Source organism: Hylaeus anthracinus, unplaced genomic scaffold (assembly GCF_026225885.1).
Source record: "Hylaeus anthracinus isolate JK02 unplaced genomic scaffold, UHH_iyHylAnth1.0_haploid 11989, whole genome shotgun sequence".
NCBI classification, from domain to species: domain Eukaryota; kingdom Metazoa; phylum Arthropoda; class Insecta; order Hymenoptera; family Colletidae; genus Hylaeus; species Hylaeus anthracinus.
The window spans coordinates 4,917,730-4,941,345 of NW_026534337.1; the positions used below are offsets into that span (position 1 = coordinate 4,917,730).

A 23,616-nucleotide genomic window follows, 5' to 3' on the forward strand; every position below is an offset into this window, starting at 1 on the left:
ACTTGAAATTATGTATGAAGGCAGAAAAGGTATAAATGAACTTATTCATGAACATATAGAGTGTAACAATTTGTTACATATGCAATTATTCGTGAAAATAGCAATAGAAAAGTAGAGACCATCGGTGAAAGTAGGAATGCTGAAATTGAAATTATTCATGGAAGTCAGAATGTTAATGATTGAAGTTTTTGCTTTCGACACTTTAGTAGTGGCTATTCCTTTAACGTCACAGAAGTCTTAGATTTGGAGTTTTTTTGGAGTTTCTAGGCTAGTAGATATGTTCTTTGATTAACTACATACAGAGGTTATCGTGCAAGTAGTTCACTTCGTTCATAGAAGTGGGTAATCTTGAATCCCGATACGAAATATTCGTCGTTGTATTCATTCAGTAAGAACTGCAGGTCCTGGAATTCCGAAATATCGAATACATATTTCTCTTCGGAATCTCTTGGGAATTCATATCCCAGGGTTTAGAAATGTCAAAGCCTTGACTTCACGTCACGTAATATCCTAAGCGCAAGAAATAAAAGATTCTATTGAATCGATCCCTCGAAAGAAAAACAGAATAAGGACACGTGACAAGGCGGTGCTGTAAATTCTCGTTCCTGTTACACTCTTCGTAATTTAAAATTAAATATGACGAGCACTTTGTACACTTCTGTTTCGCAACTAGCTTTCATTTTTTATTCAATTGCCTCACGGTTAGGGATTTAATAGTTTCTCGGTCGTGACGGAAGAGGAGGACGCACAGGATGCTACCTCCGTACACGCGTGTAAGTGCGTACGAGGAAGGGAAGAGGCTGTTGGATTGATCGCGGGAAAGGGAGAAAGAGGCAAAGGACACGTGACGAGGAGGAGGAAAGAGTAAAGAGAAGGCAAGGAGGGACGGGGGCAATGGATAGTGCTGGGGTAGGTATATTCAGCCTAGCCGGCCGGACAGTGCACTGAACTTGGCAAGAAATCCAAGGTTGCATGGCTTAATGATCTAGTTTCTTCGGCAGCGATATGATTCACCATTATGCATCCACTCATCCTGCTCTTTCCGCGGAGTCCAAGTTCGAGATGTTCTGGGAAGATACATGACATCTAAAATGCTTCGGCTGATTTGAAGCCGTTTGGTCCTGCTGCGAAATCGATATTCTGGACAATGTTTTGGACATGGCGCTCACTATTCCATGCAAATGTGAAAGTACGATGGGACCTTTATTATCTGAACTAATTGAAGGACAAGGCTGGGTTCGGTTGAGGATATTTCTGGTGAAATAATGAAAATGATGATCCATATGAAAGAATAATATAAATAAACGATTTTCTGTCTATTTAGTTGCCTGGTTGCATTAGTTTTGACAGCGTATTTAAATTCATGGAATCGTATTAAGTAAAATAATGAGAATAATAATACACATGAACTAATAATATAAATGAACGATTTTCTTCAATATTCAGAAATTTTGTGTCTATTTCGCTGTCTGGTTCTATTACTTTTATTAACGTATTTAAATACATGGTTTGCATCGCGTAAAATAGTGAGAATAACAATAGACATGAAAGAATAATATAAAAAAATTAATTTTCCGAAGATTTAGGAATTTTCTGTCTATTTAAATACCATATTTCACAAATTTTTGTAATTGAATACGTGGTATTGCATTTCTATAAGACCTCGAACTATCTAAATCATTCTTCCAATACTGCAAACAACTTGAATAATGTTTTCTCTGTATTTTGCACATCACACAACTTTAATTCATCAAATTTTTAACTGTTATTATATTGCTTCGATGTTGGTATTATTTTCACTAAATTCTTGTCATAATCATGTTTGATAATAGTTAATAAAAATTTCCATAAAAAAGAATAATTGCTATAAACACGAAAAAAATTGTAACCAAGTTTATATAGAGTCATTATACATATAAATTATGCTCGTGTTATCCATTGTTTTTTCGTATTGATATTGAATGTGGGAAGGAATTTTTAGCAGACGTATACCCCCAAAAATTTCCACAGAGATACAATATTGTTTCCAGACAATAAAAAACCTTGTAATCTAACATTTATCGTGCTACTGGTTTTTAAACCTCCCTAATTTTACGAATTCTGTCCAAATTTCTTAAAACAACTCGTTTACAAAACTAATTTGTTTCGTTCCTCAATGAAAAGCTCCGTGGGCCATTCATGGGTGACGCGGCGGTCAACATGTTAAATTCGCCTAATTCTTTCAGTCAATCCTACCTTTGTATGGGTTTCGTGAGATTTATTGCTCAGGAAGATCCATTCGTATCGTCTTCCTCCGTGGAGGGATAATTACGTTGGAACTCTGTTTCTCGAAAGTCTCACTTAGTTCCCGCGATCTCCGTGTTCTGCGTTTGAAACGGTGGTCTGTGCCCTCATTCGGTCCGAATGAAATCATAAAAAAAGGGAACGTTCGTGCAAACTGCCATTAAATTGGCCCGACGGACAATCAAGGCAGTTTGGAGCTGCCCCGCAATCTTGGGGGCTTTACGTCCCATTAATTGAATTAGTCGATACGCAATTAGCCGTGGAAAAGTAATTAAACACGAAAAGGAAAGAGAACGTTGATTCACGAGCTGTTGCGTCGTTGATCCAAGGTCACGCATCTTTAATGATCCAATTTCTTTCCCAGAGATATGATTCATCATTGTGCATTCACTGGCCCCTGGTCCACTCCATAAGGTTCCCAAATCTTTTCTCCGAGCTCTCCTTCGTCGCTACTTGGTCGATTCTTATACTTAGCTGCAGGGATGGGCAGAAGTTTACTGAAATAATAACACACAATCATTAAAAACTCCGTTCCACTATTTTATTTCGATTTAGAGCATTCTAGGCTTGCCAAAGAAACTACAGCAATTTATTCGTAACGTTTAACCGATTGAAAAATTATTTTAATGTTAATATCGAGATTATTTATCAGAGATGTGGATCGGTTAAATAAACGAGTTATTTTAATAGCTAATCAAAGAAGGGATTTTATCTTCATTCAAGGAATAACTGATAAATATATATATTTATTTATTATTTATTTTATTTATTCGATGTACATATGATTTTCTTCATTTAGCAAATAAATATATCTGTTACAATAAATTTATCTGTTATATAAATAATACGAGTTATATTTATTGAACGAAAAGTAGATTAGAATTCTTTACCTTTTATTCGATGTTTTCAATTTTTAATTGCGTTCAGATTTTGCCCACATATGGCTTCCATTCGTCCAACATGAAATATAATTTGATTCCTTAATTGAGATTGTAATTTCGATTGAACGCATTCAAAGGCATCCTTTATTACCCTTCGTTCGTTAATCGAAATTCTTATCCAGATAGGAATTTTGTTCATCTCCGGTCTGTGATAATTTCATGAATTGAATTGAACGGGATGAACGAAAAAATTCAGCGATCCCGTTGCATCTGGAAATCAAAATGTGCAAAAACACCGATTTGTCGCATCCAGCTGAGAGAACAAAAAATGAAAGGAATTGAAGAAAAACGGGGCTGTTATTAGCGCAAGGTTGTTATCAAAGATTGCACTTTATTTATTCGCAATTGCAAATCCCGTGAGTCGTAGGGAAGGGTATAAATCAGGTCGCATAGCAATCATCTCGTGTTTATCCTTTTTTTTTCTATTAGAACGATCATTAGCTTACCCTACGCTACGTAGATGAGTAATTGTGAAACTAACCGGAATGCAGTCTCGATTGTCGATAACGGTATATAGTTGAAACTGCCCCATCGACGTGCGGGGCAAATGAACCATTGCAATAATAAACATTACGTACATAAACATTAGGTAGCAAAGTGCTCCTTATTGAATAAACATAACTCGTATTGCGCAGACAAAATTCAATGTAATCCTTGTAGGACTGGTAGCACTAAATAATGAAGACACTAATTGTCTAGCGAGGTACATTCTCAATGCACTTGAATGTTTTTTTGGTAACAAGATAAATAATGCAATTATTGGTATCGTGGCGGATAAGAAGCAATAAAATTGAAATTATGTGAATGTTCTCTATTTTAATTTTTTTAAATTCTTATAGTTCAAGCTTTAATTTTTGTTTCTTTTTTCTGTTATTACACTAATGCTTATATTATTATAGATTATTAAATAGTAAGTAATACAAAATTACGAACAACATGTAAGAATACGAAAAAAAAGAACGTAGATATTTCTTTCTTTTTTATAAACGTAGAAATGGGTTTTAAGTATGTTCTTATTTTATATGAGGCTATTCGATATGAGGCATTTACAACATTATGTAAATTTAATTGCAGATCAGCGTGATTTAATCATAATTTTTTAGACTAAATTAATTTACTCATAATTTTACTTGTTTATATGATAATAAATGTTGAAATTAGGGCTTCTAAACAATATGTAAACCTTTATGACTTATATAAACCTTATGGCTAACAATAAGAAATTTGTTGATACTTTATATGTAGTATATAATACTATATATTCAGGTGTCTTTAAAGAAACATGTATAATTTATGCATAATCAAATAATAGCGTCATTTTTATAGAATTTCTTTACACAAACATCTTTTATACAATCTTTTAAAAATACTTGCACGAAATCATTATTCATCTTTTATTTCCTTTCAAATCTAGTAGAATTTTTTCAGAATTATATGCTGATGCACCTATTACATGTAACCTTCTCGTTATTTTTAATTCCTTGTTTCAGGAAATTAGATTTCACGAGCACTTAACACCTAGTAAAAGCCAGTAAGTGGAAAACACTCGTTCATCAGAGTTTCTTCGATCGCGTTCCGTATTTGTTTTAGATAATTAGAACAAGCAACTTTTACTGGTACACGATTGCCATAAAAGAAATGCGTTTCTCTTTAGAAATCAATCACAGTCACCACGAACAATCTTTAAATATTTATACAGAGCTTGTTAGTCTAAAATAATAAGGAATAAAAATAATAATAAGTTTCCATAGAAATAACATAAAATAGTTACGAACAGATAGATGACATCGGAATATCATAATTTTATTAGAGATTGGATTTTATTTAAATTGTTACCAAAATTATACCAAAATTTGTTATAGTTAATGAAATTATTGAATTTAAGAATTCAAAGAAAGTTATACATACAATGAAATAAAATTGGCTATCACTAATTTATTACTGATTTGTAATGTCATTCAAAATTCTTCAGTTCAAAAAGAATTTAATCAAAATTCTCAATTGTTATGAAAAGAGGATACTACTTTATTATTTGCGCTATGGGGCTGATACTTTGAGAGACATTAAAAGGGTATATTTCCTTTTATATTGTAACATTTTTATATTCCCATTTATATTTCAATTTATTGACAAATGCATACAAAATGTAATACATATTTACATATATATTTAAAAACGCACTTAGTTTTCAATTCTAAAATTTATACTTAATATTGTATATAATATTAACCATAATAATACAATTACAATTTATTTCAAAAACCGCTAAAACTTGCCTTCTTCTTATTAATCTAATATCCTACTATAAGCAAGATAACATTACTCTCTCTTTTTCTAAATTACAACAAATATTTACGAAACTTTGGAAGATACAGAAGTTTCTATAGGACGCGATACTTTTCTTTTTCACGACTAAATGTTTCTCCGAAGTCAACGCTTGTCAAATTTGTCGCGCCACTGCTTCGACGTCTTCCACAAAGAAAGCCTTCCGTGTTTCTTGATACTTTTTAGAGTATCTTACCCCACTGTCTAACGTTCGACACCAGAAAAAGAGAATCCGTTACAGGCAGCCAAGTGTTGGGGTGTCATTAGATCACTTCCCAGATTTTTTGGTCCAGATCTCGTGTCTTCGTTTCGCCGTACGCGTTCTCGTTACACGTGTGCCCTGGTACGAATCCAGTGGTTCAGAAACCCGAGCGGATTTCTAGCAGGTTTGGTCTTTGTTCGGTAACACGATCGTCGATCGACGATGCTCGCTACATTGCTTCTTTATCGAGTTACCGTGTTCCTGGTGCCCGAAAGTGGTTCTACCCCACGGGACGCGCTCTGATAGATTATTTTTATAATAACGGAAGCTTCCAGAAGGTAGACGTTTATTGTATAGACCGGATCCTTTATTTTTTATTTTTATGAGAGAGAAGTTGGCGAAGATCAAAGCCTCTCGGGAGAAGGAGGGTGTAAAAAATTTATTTTTTAAATAATTCTTACCACGTTTGAGGAAAATTATTACTTTTAGCTTGTTTTGTGGTGAATAAAGTGTTCGTGAATTTCTAATACAAATTTTATGTATTGGCCCTTGTAAAATTGATAATATAGTATTACTGAACGTTGCTCTGAAAATTAAAGTCAAGTTACAAGAAAAAAACTAATTATATACAGAATTAATTTATTAAATTAAGAACGTTACTTGAGATTTCAATATGTATTTTTGGAGTTTAGTCTTGAAAGCAGTGATCACTATACTCGTAATAAATGTTTAGCTTATACCTTGCTTTACTAATTTAGAAATTTTATTACGTTATTTGATTCTAATCGTATTGTTCAATTTTGTTGCAGGTACGTACTCCACGTCATACGTTGTCAATAATTCTTATCCAATCGAATAGGGTAAGTGTTTATATCTTTATTGTAAATAGAAGGGATGATTACACTTCTATTTCTTTACGATTTTCATCAATAAGCAATTTCTCAGAAATGATTGCATATATTTAATATATATATATGCAATCATTACCGATATATATTTAATATATATTTAACGCATTAAGTAAATCATAACACCTTGAAGTATTTTCTGTAAAGAAACGTTTGCCTGATTAATTTCATGATGTCTCGGAAAAAAGCAAATACTGTACAATGAAGATAGCAAGACTCTTCGATTGAGTATCCACCGAAAAAACTTGCATCTGACTTCGGTTCAAAGTGGTTCCACGATAAAGTAAAATAAATCACAGAAATCATTACTCAGAAAATCTTCTCTGAAAAAAAACAACTGAAAACAACTCTTCGAGAAACAAATTGCAACGAAGGCGACAGTACTCGTTGATTTGGAATCCATTCGAAGAATCATTTACCTTAAAACTTCAGTAGTTTTTGTAGATTTTGCAACCATAGTCTCGAATGGTTTGTGACATAGAATGTCAAGCGAGTCGTTACTTATCAAAGTACCTATTTGAGAAAAAATAATTACTTCTCAGGTTAATTTCACGATGTCTACAAGAAATAAATTAGGACGAAGATAGCAAGATAGAGTGAAGATTATAAGCACTCGTTGGATTGGTATTCATTTGAAAAACTTGCATCTGTCTCATAAACATCTGATGTGTTTACATTTCTTACAACAGTAGTTCAGAATGGTTTGAAGGTAGAATGTTAAGCGAGTCGTTACATACCGATAAACCTTCTTAAGAACAAATAACTGCTAGTCTAGTTAATTTCATGATATCTGAAAGAGACAAATTACAGTAAAAATGATAATATTCATCGTATTGGTATCCATTGAAAAACTTGCATCTGACTTATAAACGCGCGAAGTATCTACGTTTGTTACAACAGCGATCCAAAATGGTTTGACGATAAAGTGTTAAGCAAGTCGTTACTTATCGATGAACCTTCTTACGAACAAGTAATTGCTAGTCAGATTAATTTTATGATACTCACAAGAGGCAGACTAACATAAAAATGACAGTGTCTATAGATTTAAGAAACGATTGAAGAATCTGCACCTGTTTTATAAACTTCAGAAGTTTTCGCAGACTTTATCGTTAAAGTCGAGAGTTACATTTGAGAGTTTTGTGTTAATGGACGGCAAAAATACATATCCTTATGTGGTTTTTTTACCCTGCATTCAATAGGGTAAAATTGAATTTGAAAAAATTACATCAGATTATAAAATTCATACACTTGTTTGTACGATACTCCTTCAATGAATATGTAAAAAGAAAACATTGTTTACGATAACTTCATTTTTGTAGGAGTTATTCTAATCTTAAATTGAATAATTTAATGTTACCTTGCACGTTCACATAGCATTCGTGACAAGTATAAGAAAATGTCTTTTGCAAGGCTTACATATCAAAATAATTTCGTAGGTTTTACTTAACTGTATTTTTATATAATATATATAATATATATTATAATTCTATATTATGCGAATATATTTCGCAATACAAACGCGAATTCGATTAGAAACCATTTTCGTCTCAAAAACCACATTAGAATACGTATTTTCAAAATTTTGTACAGAAAATGATTAACAGTTGATTTTCATATGCACGCTTCCATGAAAATGAAAGTATTCATCGATTTGTAAACTATTGCAAAGCCTGCATCTGACTCATAAACTTCATAAGTATTCGCAGATTTTGCAATCACAGTCTGAAATGGTTCGAGAGTAGAGTGTTAAGTGAGTCATTACTTACTGAAATACCTTCCCGAGAGGAAATAATTGCCTCTGAAATTAATTTCACGGTGTCTGTAAGAAACAGGTTAGAATGAAGATAGGAAGGTAGAATGAAAGTAGCGGTACTCATCGGTTTGCTATCTATTGGAAAACCTGTATCTGTGTCTTATAAGCACCCGAAGTGTCTTCACACTTATTACAACATCAGTCCAATATGGTTAGAGAGTAGAGTGTTAAGTGAGTCATTAGTCATTTATGAACCTACTTAGGTTGAAACAGTTGCCTGTTAGAGTAGGTTCGTGGTGTCTTCGAGAAGCGGATAATGTGGAACGAAGGTAGCAAGGGCCTTCGATTTGTTATTCATTGAGAAACTTGTGTCTTGGATCTTCGTACTTGTTGTAACCAGGGTTCGAAGTTATTTGAAGATAAGGATTTAAACGATAACTAGCTAATTGAGAAGAACTATGTCGAGTAAAGATAAAGGAATTTTTTGACCTGGTATTCAACTTGTGTTTGTCTTATAAACAGTTCAATATGATCTCAGGGTAGATTGTAGAGTGAGTCGTTATTCACTGATAAACCTTGTGAAGAAGTAACTGCTTATCAGATTAATTTTACAATGTCTTCAAGAAACAGATGATCTAGAATGAAAGTACTAGGATTATTTAATTTGATATCCATTGAAAACCCTGCAGCTGTCTTGTAAACATCAGAAGTTTTCACACTCGTTACTTCAAAAGTCTTCAAAAGTTTTCAAAATAGTCTCAAAATAGAGTGCCAAGTGATTCTGCATTAAACGAAAAGCTTCTTCAGAATTAGTTTTACAATATCTTTATCAAAATAGTTTAGAATTAAGATAACAGTACTTGATGGCATAGAAATGATGGCAAAATGATCTCAGAGTCGATAATTAAGTTAGTCCTTACACACAAAAGAACCATACGGAATTAATCACTGCTGTGTCAGGTTAATTGCTCTATGTCTTCAAGAAATTAATGATCTAGACCGAAGGTAGCAGAATTCTTCGATCTGATATTCGCTGAAAAACCTGCGCGTGTTTTCTAAACGTCAGAAGTCTTCTCACTTGTTAAGTGGTTTCTCACTTGCTCCATTTCTTTAAAACAGCCGTCTTGGAAAGAGATAACGCTCCGTCGAAGTAATTCTACAAAGTCCACAAGAAACAGTTCAGACTTAAGACGACAGTAATCCTTGATTTTGTTATCCATCGACTTAGAACCAGAATATTACGCTATAGTATCCGACGCGATAAAAAGTTGGAGGTGATAGCGGATAAAGCAGTACAGTGATTCATCAGCTCGTTCTATGAATACGTTTATGGGCATAAAATAGCGTAGGCGAGGGCAAGGCTGCCTGGAGGACACACGTGCAGGAAGTGGCACGCCCTTCGGAATGCAGTTGAACATTGTGAACGGCCGCGAGGTTGGAAAACAAAAGAAATGCATTCTAATACGTTGGATACGCACGTCGCGGACCCTTCGTGCCTCGACTGCGACGACTTTCACGTGATATCCTCTTGGTGGAGAAGTCGATTGAAAGCCAATCGAATACGCACGTGTTCGCGTTCCTGGGAAGAAATGTCATTGAACTGAAACCATTCGATCGATTGCAACAAAATTTACATTCAAATTCAATATCGCGATGCGCCTATTTACATGTCCCAACTTTAGAAATTTCGTTGATGTCTTGCTTCAGAAACGACAACATTGGAAAATACGTGGACTGCATCCTGAGGAATCAACAGTTTATAACTGTCTTGCTACGTGTGTTTTAATCGAAAATTACCTTTTCTTGTTCGATGACAAGACGGCTACTATGTTCTGACTTATATCTGAAAGTCTTTATTCAAAATTCTTTTTAGGTTTGAATCATTCACCAGTAATTTTATGGACAAGCTTTTGAAAATACACTGTCGTTCAAAAGCACGTGGACACTTGATATTTTTAACGAATTTGTTATATGCAACATAGGTTATATTTGTTACGTGATTTTAATTGCAAAATGCTAGGAGAAATAGGTATGCAAATGCATAATGAATAGTGTGCAGTATTTCATTGAATACGGTGATTTGTTTACGTTGCATTGTATTATATTATGGATAAACCACTTTTAAAACATTTATAGGAATTCATGAAAATGGAGTGGAACAATATTAACCCACGAACAACATAAAAGTTAATAAACAGGGTGCCAAGACATCTAAGCAGTTAAGCGCAGTTATAAGAGCACATAGTGGATATCTACACCTTTATTATTCGTGAGTTAGTTAATGAACTATTCAAATATATTTTTATCATCATGAATATTTTAATAAACCCACGAATGATCTTATGACTTTGTCAGATATGACAGATGACTAACAATAAGTCAGCATAAGTGGTTGAGGAAAAATGTACTAGAGAAATTAAAATAAGTCTGAAACCACTACAGAACTCTGTTGGTGACAGTAAAATTGATCCGTGCAACCTTTTCTATTTGATATAAACTCTATCGAAAATGTGACCTAGCCAAGAATGTTAATTGATGTTAGGACCAAGAATTAACTGAAATAATAGATCAAAAAGTCTTTGAGGAACCCGAGAAATTCGTTCTCCTCGTATTTTGACGGATCGCAACGCTTCCCCTCCGTTATATTCAACACAGGTCGAAAAGAAGAGCGACACCTATAGTAGTTTGATTGATAAATTGAATGATAAACTGACAGGGATGATTGGCCTTCTCATCGACGGTGTATCTCCACCTCCATCGAAGGGGGAACGAATGAAGAAAAAAGGCACGCGGCAAGGCTGCTTGGAGGACGCGCAGACAGGAAACGGTAGGACCCTTCGAAATGCTATTCGACGACACGAAATTCATTCTAACCAACGCATACACGCGTCCGTGTAGGAAGGGAACGAGTAGAAAAGAAGAAGGTGAAAAAGGAGAAGAGAAAGAAGAGACGGGGGAAAACGAAGAAGACCCCTCGGAGACGTGATGTGCCTCTCGATGCGTATCCTAAGCTTCCAGGCTGACGGCCTCAGGAGCCCCCAGGGCTTCTGAGAGCTATGAGACAGTGATTCTTAACCGCTACGCCTGGCCACTGTGTGTATGACTATAGCGATCGTGGATTTTTATTTTTCATAGTTTCCAAACTTCAATTTAACGATTTAGTGTCATTTGGTCTCGCGGTAACTACGATTCGTATGGATTTTATTTTACTTTTCATGGAAGAAATTATTTCTTGATTCTTTGATTACTTTAAGGGACTGTTATCGTATGTTCGCGAGAGAAAAAGATTCTTTTTAAAGAATTTTTATTTCAAATAACTAATAATTGCGAAGTGTCAACCCTGAGTTCATATTTTAGAAGATATTTTTTTGCATCGAATTTTAAAGCTAGAGGCTGCTGTCCAATCTAATCTTATTGCGTTCATAGTTTAGAAGCAGTTCTTTTTTAGAATTTTGATTTTTCTATAAATATTCAGAATCAAAGAACAAGCAATGTTATATATTATAAAGAAAAGAAGTAATTTGCTGAGAGTCCATCTACAATCATAGACTACTTTCCAACCTAATCTTATTATTTTTGCAGTATAGAAACAATTTCTTGTCGAATCCTCGTTTTATAAATATTTAGAATTGAATTTTAGAAGTAGAAGTAATTTGTTCAAAGTGGAAGTACAGCCAGAGGCTGCTTCAACATAACTTTATTGAATGTATAATTTCAAATCAATTTTATATAGAATTCTTGCCATCATAAATATTCAGGATTAAAGAAGTAACCTATGTACAGTGTAGACAAGAACAAGGAATTTAACAAGATCTTAGCTCTTAAACCTAATCTTCTACAATTTTTAATTTACAAGTCATTTCCTATTGAATTCTCTGCATCGTTATTATTCAGGATTAAGATTGGTACCAGTCTTCTCTCTGTAAACTATATCGCCACTCCAAAAAGTCTAGGAACGTCCTAATTTCGCCGTGAGCTAAAAAAGGGTTAAGAACCACCGCTATCAGAGCTGCCATCTTTTCCTCGATAAGCTCGATACACCTAGTCTCCACGCTACAGCACGGAGGTAAAGTGGAATGAACTGCTTCCCTCCGGATGAATATTCTTGCTCGTCGTGGCTTTAATGCACTTTAATTGATAGTGCACCACTTGGTCCGATTAAAATTAAAGCGATTTTAAAGTATACGCTCGGACGAGCGAGATCAACGGTCTGCAACTTTTTGCGTTTACACACCGGATGGAGGAACGTACGACGAGAGCGCTTCTTGCTGATGGTGCGCGGATTAGATCTAATGCTGGTCATTTTCCGTTTGATATGGTCGTACTTTTTAGGTGTACGTGGTAAGGTCCAAAAGTACACGGCCTACATATCTCCCACTTTTGAGGTACCAGATGCGCGAGTTTCTTATTTATTTCATTCCATGGGAATTCCTACTCGATGACACTTCCGTAAGAAAGATTATATTATGACAGAAATTATTTCTTGATTATTTGTATGTATGGACAAATGAATTTAACTCAACCTAAACAGTATCAGATGAAATCCATAGAACTATTACACGAGGAGTTTTTTATTCGATTCAATTTCGTAGTAATGGCTGTTTAATGACAATTCCGTAAAAAAGATTGTATCGTCTTGGTAAAAATTGTTTCTTGATTATTTGTCTATACGTAACATTATTTAACTTAACACACATCGTAAGTGGTAGAATCTATTAGATAGGGACATACATGACATATGATACAATGAGTCATCTTCTTTCAACTAACGGCCTAAATTTTAGATTATTTAATGAAAGTATTTTCTTTTTACGCAGAATAAGTGATCAAGTAAAGAAATTATTGAGTACTATTGTTTGGATTTTTAAACAGTACAAGAGAACTATATGAAAACTCAAAGATTGGACTTATATTGAAAGCTATGTTCTAGAAGATATTAATTATATTATCCAATGGGATGTGTCACATGTAATATGAATGCTAGTAAGTAGATAATGAAACTTTACTAGCCATTCACAGCTAGAAGTTAATGACTGCATTAGGCAGCAATAAAATATTGAAGTATCGAATTGAAAAGCTTCCAGATATTTTACTATATGTAACAAATTATTAATTTATTTACAGCTAAAAGATGTTAGCATTTTACAATTTCAATCTAAAATTATGCTTGCACATGTTCTATGCTTTCCAAGGTTGCCTGGTTTAACTATAACCAACTATCTGCAATTGAATCTATTCATTGCAGAAAACGACAATATAAACAAGAATAAAAATAAATTTTTCATGAATTTTATTCCTAGAACTCGACGAGTAATTATCAAATATCAAATAAATACAAATTTCCCAATACATAAATCAGTGTTGCATGACAAGAGAGAAGAAAGAATCTAAAGTGATCACAGTTATATTATTATATCGAGTATATCACGAGTGGAATGAAAAGAAAGAAGAAAGAAGCTAAAATGGACACAGTTATATTTAATGCTATTAATTTTAACCAACTTTGCTACAAGTTTCTGCAAAGGTCACGTCTTCAAACATTCAATATACTTCCACATAGCGTCGTTTCTACTACAACATTCTAGCTTCAAAAATGACGCTGCAATGACTGAAATAGTAGTGCCATACACTTGTACATTACATGGCAGTAAGCGTATTAAATGATATCATGTCTTTATTAAATGATGTAACATCTGCTGGTGTGAGCGATTAAGGACTCGCAGGGAAGAGAATGAAACGTGCTTCTCATATTTGCATGTAATTGCCTAATGCTCAGGCAACTAATTTGAGGCTAATGACGACATTCATGACACGTCTGAAACACATTGAACAACTTGGTGGATTATCCGTGGAACAGATGGGATTTCAGATGCAGAAGCGCGGGATCAATCAAGAGAGAGCAGGTGGAATTATTCATGCAACGTTACATGCTGCATCATCCGTTTGGATGGGCGGTAAGAGGTGCCTCTGGAGAAAAACTAGGAAGGAAAGTGTTCACGGAGTTTAGCTACAACGTTTACTATAATGGAACGCGACGTTTCTCCACGCATTTGAACCAATTTCACTGCGTCCTCGAAGCCTTTGGGGCTGTGTCACTGGAGAAGAAGAATCGCTTGTATTAAGTTTTTACTCCGTTTTGTTCGCGAACCTGAGTGACCACAAAATGTGTCTTCGTGTAATGATCGCTCTAAAGGCTATTTATGTTAGTAGCTTTTTAAATTGGAGCCATTCGTCAGAGTACGTTAGTATTTATCAGAAGAAATTGGAAAGCTTTGACGAGAATGGATCCGAAAATTATTCGTTTGCGAGTCTTTAAGATTGTATACTAAATGTATTATAGAGAGAAAGGACTTGCAAATTTGAATTTAGTAAAGTTAAAAAATTAATCTGGTCTATCGTTTGGATATAACGTCAGTCTCTGTTTAGAGAGATGGGGATAAGAGATCTGAAGATTGTTAGCATTTTAAGGATGAATCTATTATAGCTAAAGCTTGTAAATCAGGTCCTTCTGAGAATTGCCTTCAATGGAATATGGAGTTCGTCTCTATTAGCTTCGCTATGTTGCGTCTTGTCTCTTCGAGTTCTGAAGGGATCCACAATATGTGATCTAGGTCCTTTATTTGATTTCCGCAGCTACAAGACGCATCTCTAATGATATCGCTGGATTATAGTAGTTTGCCTCAGCTCTACTAATCTATACAATCAAGCACCTAGGGTTCTTGTAGTTGGGAAACAACAGGTTCTTGGATTTCTTGTAGAAATGGTTCCAATGAGTCTACATCCTTTCTCACACAATATTCTCTCCAATCTTCTTCTCAATTTTCAACGAATTTTTGCCTTGTTGAGCTAGCCCTGTTCGAGGTAGAAATTGTTGCTGTATTAGAAATAGAATAGCTTTGATTTCTGGAAAGTGGAAAATTATATCTGAATCTCTTCGTAAGAGGACATGTATACATTCGAAAAATGAGATTATCTTATATTTTTTTAATAAACATCTGTAGTTCAGATTTAATTTTATTTATGTAGTTGTTGACAGTGGCATTCAATGAGTTCTTTTTATGTTGTATATAAGACAGTATGTAATGTGAAAGTCATGTTTAGAGTTATATAGTGACTATGAACTATGTATATATTTAATAACATCTTTGACATTTGAGTATTGCTATTTTATTTAAATTTTGATTTGCTCCACTTGTATGGAATATTTTGCTAAATTAGTCACTTCACGATTTAACATAAGATATGAATTATACTGGCTAGAGTTGTGTCTTAACTAATTAGAAGATTGGTTTTATGTAATTGAGTCGTGTAGGCTTCATAAAAGATTCATAAAACTGTGAGGGTAAATTGTTAAGAGCTGAAGTTATGGTCCACAACATTTAAAAAAGGATTGAATAAATTCAGCCAGTCATCATTATTTATATAATAATTAAGACAGTCATAGTATTGGGGCATTTCTTCCTTCAAAAAATTAAAACGAGGTCTATCAAAGACATGAGGCTTGCTAAAGTGTCCATCATCAGCTTAGGGCCAAAGGCCAACTTAATTTTCAATTTTTCCTCTTGGCATTTATGTTCTAAACTTTCTACGAAGTGACGGTTTTCGATGAATTATTGTTAGTTCTCAAGTAATAACTCATTTATTTTTAATCGCTTCATTTCTACGAAGTGAATCTTTTCAATGAATTATTACTTACTGTCAGATAATAACTCATGTAATTTTAATCGTTTGATATCTACATGGTGAAGGTTTTCCATGAATAATTATTTACTATTAAATAACAACTCATCAAATAATAACGTGTATCTCTTTTGCATTGTAAAATGAGTATAATCGATAGGAAAGGGTACACCTTAATAGAAATGTTTCGTTTCGAGTTGAGTATACCAACGCGCAAGTATTTCTCTCGAAGTCACAGCCGCAACCAGAGAAATGATCGTCAGGCGTTGATCTCGAGCTCGCGAGCGCTATGAAATCATTTCGAGGACAACCTTCCGAGAGATCGAGCTGAATGAAAATCCTCCGGACGTCACTGTTGCGTCGCGCGTTTACTATCGCGCCACGTGGGCGACTGGGCGTCTTCCTCGTCCAATCTCCTCTCCTATCTTTAGTAACTTCCATTTCGCTTCGCGCGTTTCTACAAACTCGTTCTCTGCACGCGGAGATATTCTTTCGTTCCCGTCGAAATGGTGGTTGAATATATTCAGCGACCGCGTCTGCTGGAAAAGACGTTTATGATGTTTATTCGACAGCGCGAGCCGAGTCGGATCGGACTCGCGGACGGCTCGAGAATAGAATTTGAAGGGTGATCAGGGGGCTGCGTTATTCAAATGTCACGATAAGGGACAGCTGGAGGATTTCGCCAAGTCCTCGTCGTCGTTGGCTCTCTCCGTTGTTTATCGTCGCTTTAAGCCTCGATTCTTGTAACGGGGCACGTGTGCACGAATGACGCGGGTTCACGTTGTTGAAGAGCCTCGAGTTCGGTAGTTTCGTATTCGCGGCTGGAATACAGGTTGCAAGTATTCGCGGTTTTTTTGAGGGTTCAGGGCGATTTTAAAGATTGCAAAAATAAAATTGCGTTACAATTTGAGAGGTGTCGTCGTCTTGAAGCCCTAGAAAAGGCTAATGCAGCAGCAGTTTTGTGGGAATCGATGCTTTAATCGAAACTATGTATATAACGAATTATTTTCCATTTTAATTATTATCTGAGCCGTTCACTGCACGAGTCTATCAACTCCACTTTTTGAAAAATTTTAAATTTAAGTGTCAAAGCACTTGGTATAGTCGTGACTTTTTATATTTATAATAACTTTTCTGAAAAGGAAAGAACTTTTTTCAATATTTATTTGAATTTATATTAAAAAGGGAATTTCAAAGAGAATGTACATTATTTCATCACATTCTTTAACATTTTCTTTTATGGAGTTAATCGATTTGTGCAATGAACCGCTCATTTAATACTGCTTTAAGGTAAAGGCATTAGTAGTTGACATATTAAGACGGAAACAATATACTTCAATTATTATAATTGAAGATGAAAATGCCGTGAAACAAATAAAAACTTTAAGGATATATGTAATTTTAGAAACTAAAAAATGAAATTGTAAAACTGCTTCAGTAGTTGATACATAGATTGAACGTTTCTAGTAATTGACATATAGTAGTTTCAATAGTTAACACTAAACAAAATTAATTTGTTTCTTCTTTTCTTTTAAACATACATAATACATGTATGTATCAATCATAAGATGGATGTTTATAATAACGGAAAGTAAACGTAACATGTCCAGCCTTATATTTGGTATTCTTGTACTATGTCGTATACCTAAAATGACGAAAAAGCCATGTTGAATATAATTCAGAATTTAATCCGTTCTTATCTTTAGTTTTTAAAAAATTGAAAATCGAACCATTGCTACTTACAACGGCAGTATGGAAATTTACGAAGCTTCGTAAAGCGAAATTACGTAAAGCAAGACTGGAGTGCAAATAAATAAACATATACTCAATCAGTAAAAATTATGATGTGAAATGACTTGGTATTTGGTGGAAAGTTATTAATTGGTCATATAAAGTAACATTGCATAAGTACATTAAGATTGAAATTTATTTTCTAGTATTAGGTTGTCCCGAAAGTTTCTTTCGCGAGTTGGACTCAATTATTTTATGTGGTCGTGTTTATATAAATAGACGATCTAATTTCATAGATATTCATGTTGTAACAGTAATGGAGCAAAATGAATCGTGCACAATTCAGTAATGTAATATAAAGTAAAATATTGTGCATGTATTACTTATTAATAAAGCGAAAGAAACTTTTGGGACAACCTAATATAATGAATAATTCAACATAACTCCATTGCACATCTCCATTTGGTCTCTAAAACCATAATTTTCTTTCAAAGAGTACTCTTTTCTTACAATCCAGGACTGTAAATACAATATAATACATTATTCAAAGGATTCAGTTAATCTGTGCAGTACATGTTTCTATGTAGCATAAATAACATTGTTACAAATGTAGCCACAGAGCACGATTTTTCAACAGAACGATTATAGTGAACGTAAAGGATCACGAGTTGATAACGCTAGTGCAAGTCAAAGCAAATAGACAATTTAGTTGCATTTGTAATTCTGTCTTCAATCTTCGAATCAATTTGTCATGGTTGCAATACAAACGAGTACATTGTTAAATATATGAAGTATGCAGTTTTCTGTAGCAACCCGAACGAAATATGTACATATATTACTCAGAATGACAGTGTCATACGTCAGACTTGCAGTGATGCCAGCTACTCCAGGATATTTTGCCAACATTCCTCTTATCCGAGGGAAATCTTCCTCGCGTAGACTCCTGTGGAATTAAAATAGCGAGTTTTAACATGTAGCAGCTGCGTAGCATTTCTGAATAATAGGATAAAAAGCAAATATAGAAGAGGGGGATTCTGGTACTCCTTGTAAATTGATGTTAGTAACGAGAATGAAGCAAAATGTATTTGCATGAATGTACTTTCTCTGGTCTTTTTTAAAAACTAGATGTTTTAAAAGATAATTTCTACTATTTATAGCTTTTGGAATCTATGTTAGAGAGAATAGAATAGACGTAAATGGGAATTAATTCTCCGTTCTTTACATATTTTGGATACTTTATAGTCTCAAGAATTTATATTTTATGTTTTATATGTTTCCTGAAGGGGCTCATAAATTAAGCGGTCGAAACGTTAAATGCACCGTGTATATGCACATAAACTTTACTTCAGCTTGCATTTATAACCAATAAACTGTTTTCACTACTAATTTGAACATTATTGCACAAACATTCAGGAACAGTTTTGCAGAAATCCTTAGTATTAAATCCTTATTAAACAGTTTCAATAGAATGTAAAGCGTGTATACATAAATCATTATAGTTCACTATTAATTGAGCCTTTTAGAACTCAAACCGATCAACTTGGTGAAATGAAAAATTCATCAAATCCAGGATGGCAAATATAATTTTTATAAATTGAGCAAAAATAGACGAATTCGTAGAAAGTTAATCACTTTGTCTTAATTTCACAAAAAACAAATTAAATTACATAAAAAGAAAAGTTTTCTTCGTTCTTCATTAAAAATGGAGTTACAATAATATATATGAATTTGCATGTTTTATGTTATATTAGATTATACATATTGAATATTTAATTTTTGACAGTATTATACTTGTAATTGATCTAGAAACGCCCTTTATGCATTTCATACGATTTTCTATATTTTTACAAAAAATATATCATCTCTGTTATAAATTCAAAGAAATCAGTGATTCTATAATAAAGATACAAGAAAATGTATTCTATTCGGTAGAGATGCACAGCGATTTTGCAGTAGCGTCGGTTCTAGATAAGCGCGGATCGCGTTACACAATATTTAGCAGGATTAGTTGTTGAAACGTTTGGAATAAATTACTTTTAACGAAGGAAGACATTAATGTCACGTACATTTTCACTTAAGTACTCTTTTACGACTCATCAATTCACTACCTTATCACATTGTCTCGGTTATATCTTCGAGAGAACATTACAACTACTCCACTTTACACGGTAACCACTTGATACATCACAGTTTCTTCGGTAACTACTGAATAATTATTCAAATCTATTATGCGAACGGTTACATTTCTATTTTAGAGCCTCCGTAACACGAGCAAGCGAAAGAAAAGCCACTCTGTATGCAAATGCATAAAACATAGCAACCAGATAAGCGTACATGTTAGAAATAGTAGGTGTAGAAATTAATTTTGTGCCTTTGCATTCTCACATTTATAATTCTAGTTAAAGTAGAAATATTTATTCATTATTTTGTTACGTTAAAGCATCAACCTTCCAAGTTCAGAGCTAATATATGTATATGCCATTGTTATCTACACTAATACTATAAAGACGTAAAGTTTGTTTGTTTGTTTGTATGTAGGGGATAATCTCAGGAACTACTGAATCGATTTTGAAAATTTTTTCAGTAATAGAAAACTACACTATCCATGAGTAACATGGGCTACGTTTTATTTTGATAAAAATATGTTTAATTATTTATAACTCTATTTTAAATAAGAATATTGACTGGGTATTTTTTTACGTTAAAGTACCAACATTCATAGCAATAAAACACAAGGATTGGTTTCGACATTTCGTTTTTACATGTTCATATATTTTGTTTTGAAGTGTGTGACACAAGGAAAGATTAAAAGTTATATGATTTTCCTGTATAAATGGAAGTCAAAATTACTTTAGAAAGGCACGTCATTTCTACACCTAATCAAATAATTTCGCATCTTTTTCCTTACCATCGCGCTTTAAATTATTCAGGTTAACCAACAAACTCGAATCATGTAGACTTTCAGTTGATCCATTAATCTTAAAAAAGTAAACAAAAAATCTATTCTTTTCAGTGTTATATCGAATTTATCCGAGTTAATTCCAACCAGAATATTTGAATTTATATATAAAAGTATTGGAAAACGAACTTCTTATAGGCGGAAGTTGAAATGCTGCCAATAGATGTACAATAGATGGTGGTCGTTCACAGCAGGATGCATGAGAACTCACAAAACATTTAATCCTGCGTTATGTCCTGAATTACACGACTCCACGCATGACTTTAATCGTCTCGAATTGCTCGATTTCACGGTCGATTTACTGTCATTCGTTGAACCAAAGTTCGTATCCGAGGCACGTTAAATTGCAATCCTCGAGTGATCCTCGAGATTCTTCGTCAGACGTGTCCTGGTTGTCTTGGCATACACGAACTTGTCGGCTCTCCACCGATGTTTGAACCTGCATTTCTCAAACCGAATCGCGCGTTCGGGATCTAGTATATCATTTTTCGGGACACGTACTTACTATTTTACGAACCATCTTTACGTCTTGTATTTTCCGTGTTAGGTAACATGTTTCGTGCAACGTACCCTATTTTATGAAAAATGGGATTCGACTCTGAAAGAACTCTTTCATTTTACTTGTGTATAGGTAGTTTCTTGCCCCACTCGTTTATTTACGTGCATTATCATACAAGGCTTTTTGTATCTACTTAGTACTACTTACTTGTACTATTTATATTGTATACTTAACTTTATATAATATTATTTTCATTCTTTTCTAGTATAATTATCTTATCTTTTATAAATTTATTTAATACACGATTTATTTTAGAAATTTCATCAATTTCAATCATTTCATTCCTAACGATTGATTGGCCCGACTATGGGCCAAACTTTTTTTCTGCAGACAACTTTCAAGGCATTTACTTTTATATATACTTTTATATTTTTTATACAGGGTGTCCCAAAAAAGTTGGAGGTCCTTGAAACGGGTGGTTCGGGAGGTGATTTGAAACAACTTTTTCCTTTGCAAAAATGTCGGATGGGGCTTCGTTAAGTAGATATTAATAAAAGAAAACCCGACCAATCAGAGCGCGCGGATACCGTTGGAGCGGCCGCGGTAGCGAAGGCTACGCGCTGAGCGGCCGCGTCAATATCCTTCGATGCACGTCGAGTCACTTGTTCGCGTACGAGAGCGGCTACCTAGCGCGTAGCCATCGCTATCGCGGCCGCTCCAACGGTATACGCGCGCTCTGATTGGTCAGTGTTTTCCGTTAATACCTCCTCAACGAAGTCTCGGACAACAATTTCGCTAAGAAAAAAGTTGTTTCAAATCACCCCCTGAACCACCCTTTTCAAGGACCTCCAACATTTTTGGGACACCCTGTATATTAAAGTTGATAGTGCTGCCAATCGGCATCAATATTGTGAATGGTTATCAGCGACATTATATTAAGTTGTCCCAAAAGTTTCTTCCGTGACTTGCATTCAGTTATCAAAAATGCATAAGTAGCGAACTGAATCGTACGCAATACAATAATGTAACATTAGACATAAACTATTCTGTATGTTTTATTTTATTAATAAAACGAAAGAAACTTTTGGGACAACCTAATATTTCACAATTAAGACGTATACGTCATCTTACGAGAAAACTAAATTATTTATTTAAATATCGATATATTAGCATGTGAAACGAAAGTTACGTAGGCCCATAAAGTGCATCAGTGAGGGACCTAACGCGTCATTTAATTTATTTAAAAATTTCCCACGTCGAATCCTATTTCATTTAAAATACGTTTCGAACACAAAGCTTCCGATTTCTAATTCCGCCCTGTTATCGAAGGCTTGAATTCGAAACCGTAAGCATACCCCGTGGCACGAATTGAAGTTTGATGGGAGGATCGTGATCGGGGTCGCGAGGAATTTCTCTAGCGGCGCATTTGAATTCTATTCGCTGCACGTGCCGCGTGCTTCCCCGCGGTCAAACGGCCTCGGGCAGCAGCGAGGGAAAACTGGATTTGCGCTGTCTTATCTGACAGCAGGTAAATTAGAGGCGCATCGCGCGGCGGTGTCGGTTGCATGGATAAAAAGGAAAATGCCGGCGCGTGCCGGTTGACCTCGGGGTTATCTCGCTGCGTCGGTCAACAGGTGCAACAGGTTATTTGACGAAAGACGAGCCGGTGACGAGGAAACGTAATCGTGATTTACCGTCTGTCACGCGAGAGCTTAACGTCGATTACTTCCGAGGAATCCAAGCAAGATGGAGGGATTTGTTACAATCTCGACATGGATAATCTGCACAAGGACGCGTCAAAGGACTGGCAGGATATCTGGTGCTTCATCGTGGGATACAAAGTCTTTTTAACCGACTTTGAAAAGGAGGAGGTTACTTAATTCGACATGTATTTTTTCTTTCTTTCTTTCTTTTTTTTTTTAAAGGTATGTTCACCGATTACGCCGAGATGGCTTGACCAATCGGAATGAAACCTGTTGCATCTTGTAGCGCATGTCTCCCCGGTGTTCGCATTATGAAGATTTTTTGCTATAATATCATCTCTATATATGATACAGTCTGTTCTGGTATGTTTCGTAATAGGATCTTCTTTTTCATTTTTCATTATTCTTGGAGTAACTAATCAACTTCAAGAAGACAATAGTAATTTTTGTTGGTGATAGAGATATGATAGCAATAAACGAAAATTCTATGGATAGTAGTGTATGAATATTTCCTTGGTAATTTGGATCAAATGCAACTATGATTCTTCAACTGGTGATATGCACACCTCTTTCATAGGAATTGTTTCTCATACAACCCTATCAACTTTTGCTGATGTCAGAGCTATAATAGC

General features: G+C 34.6%; 1 protein-coding gene across 3 annotated transcripts in view; it reads left to right on the plus strand.

Annotated features, from left to right (window-relative positions):
- The window catches only part of LOC128888002 (uncharacterized), a 170,876-nt gene that overhangs the window by 57,125 nt on the left and 90,135 nt on the right, over positions 1 to 23,616 (plus strand). The window contains exon 2 of one of the 3 annotated variants that reach the window (XM_054144567.1): positions 6,561 to 6,611. The exons of the other annotated variants lie outside the window; for them this stretch is intronic. The gene's annotated coding sequence lies outside the window, so the exon portion shown is untranslated. The remainder of the gene's footprint in view (positions 1 to 6,560; positions 6,612 to 23,616) is intronic. 3 annotated transcript variants of the gene reach the window in all.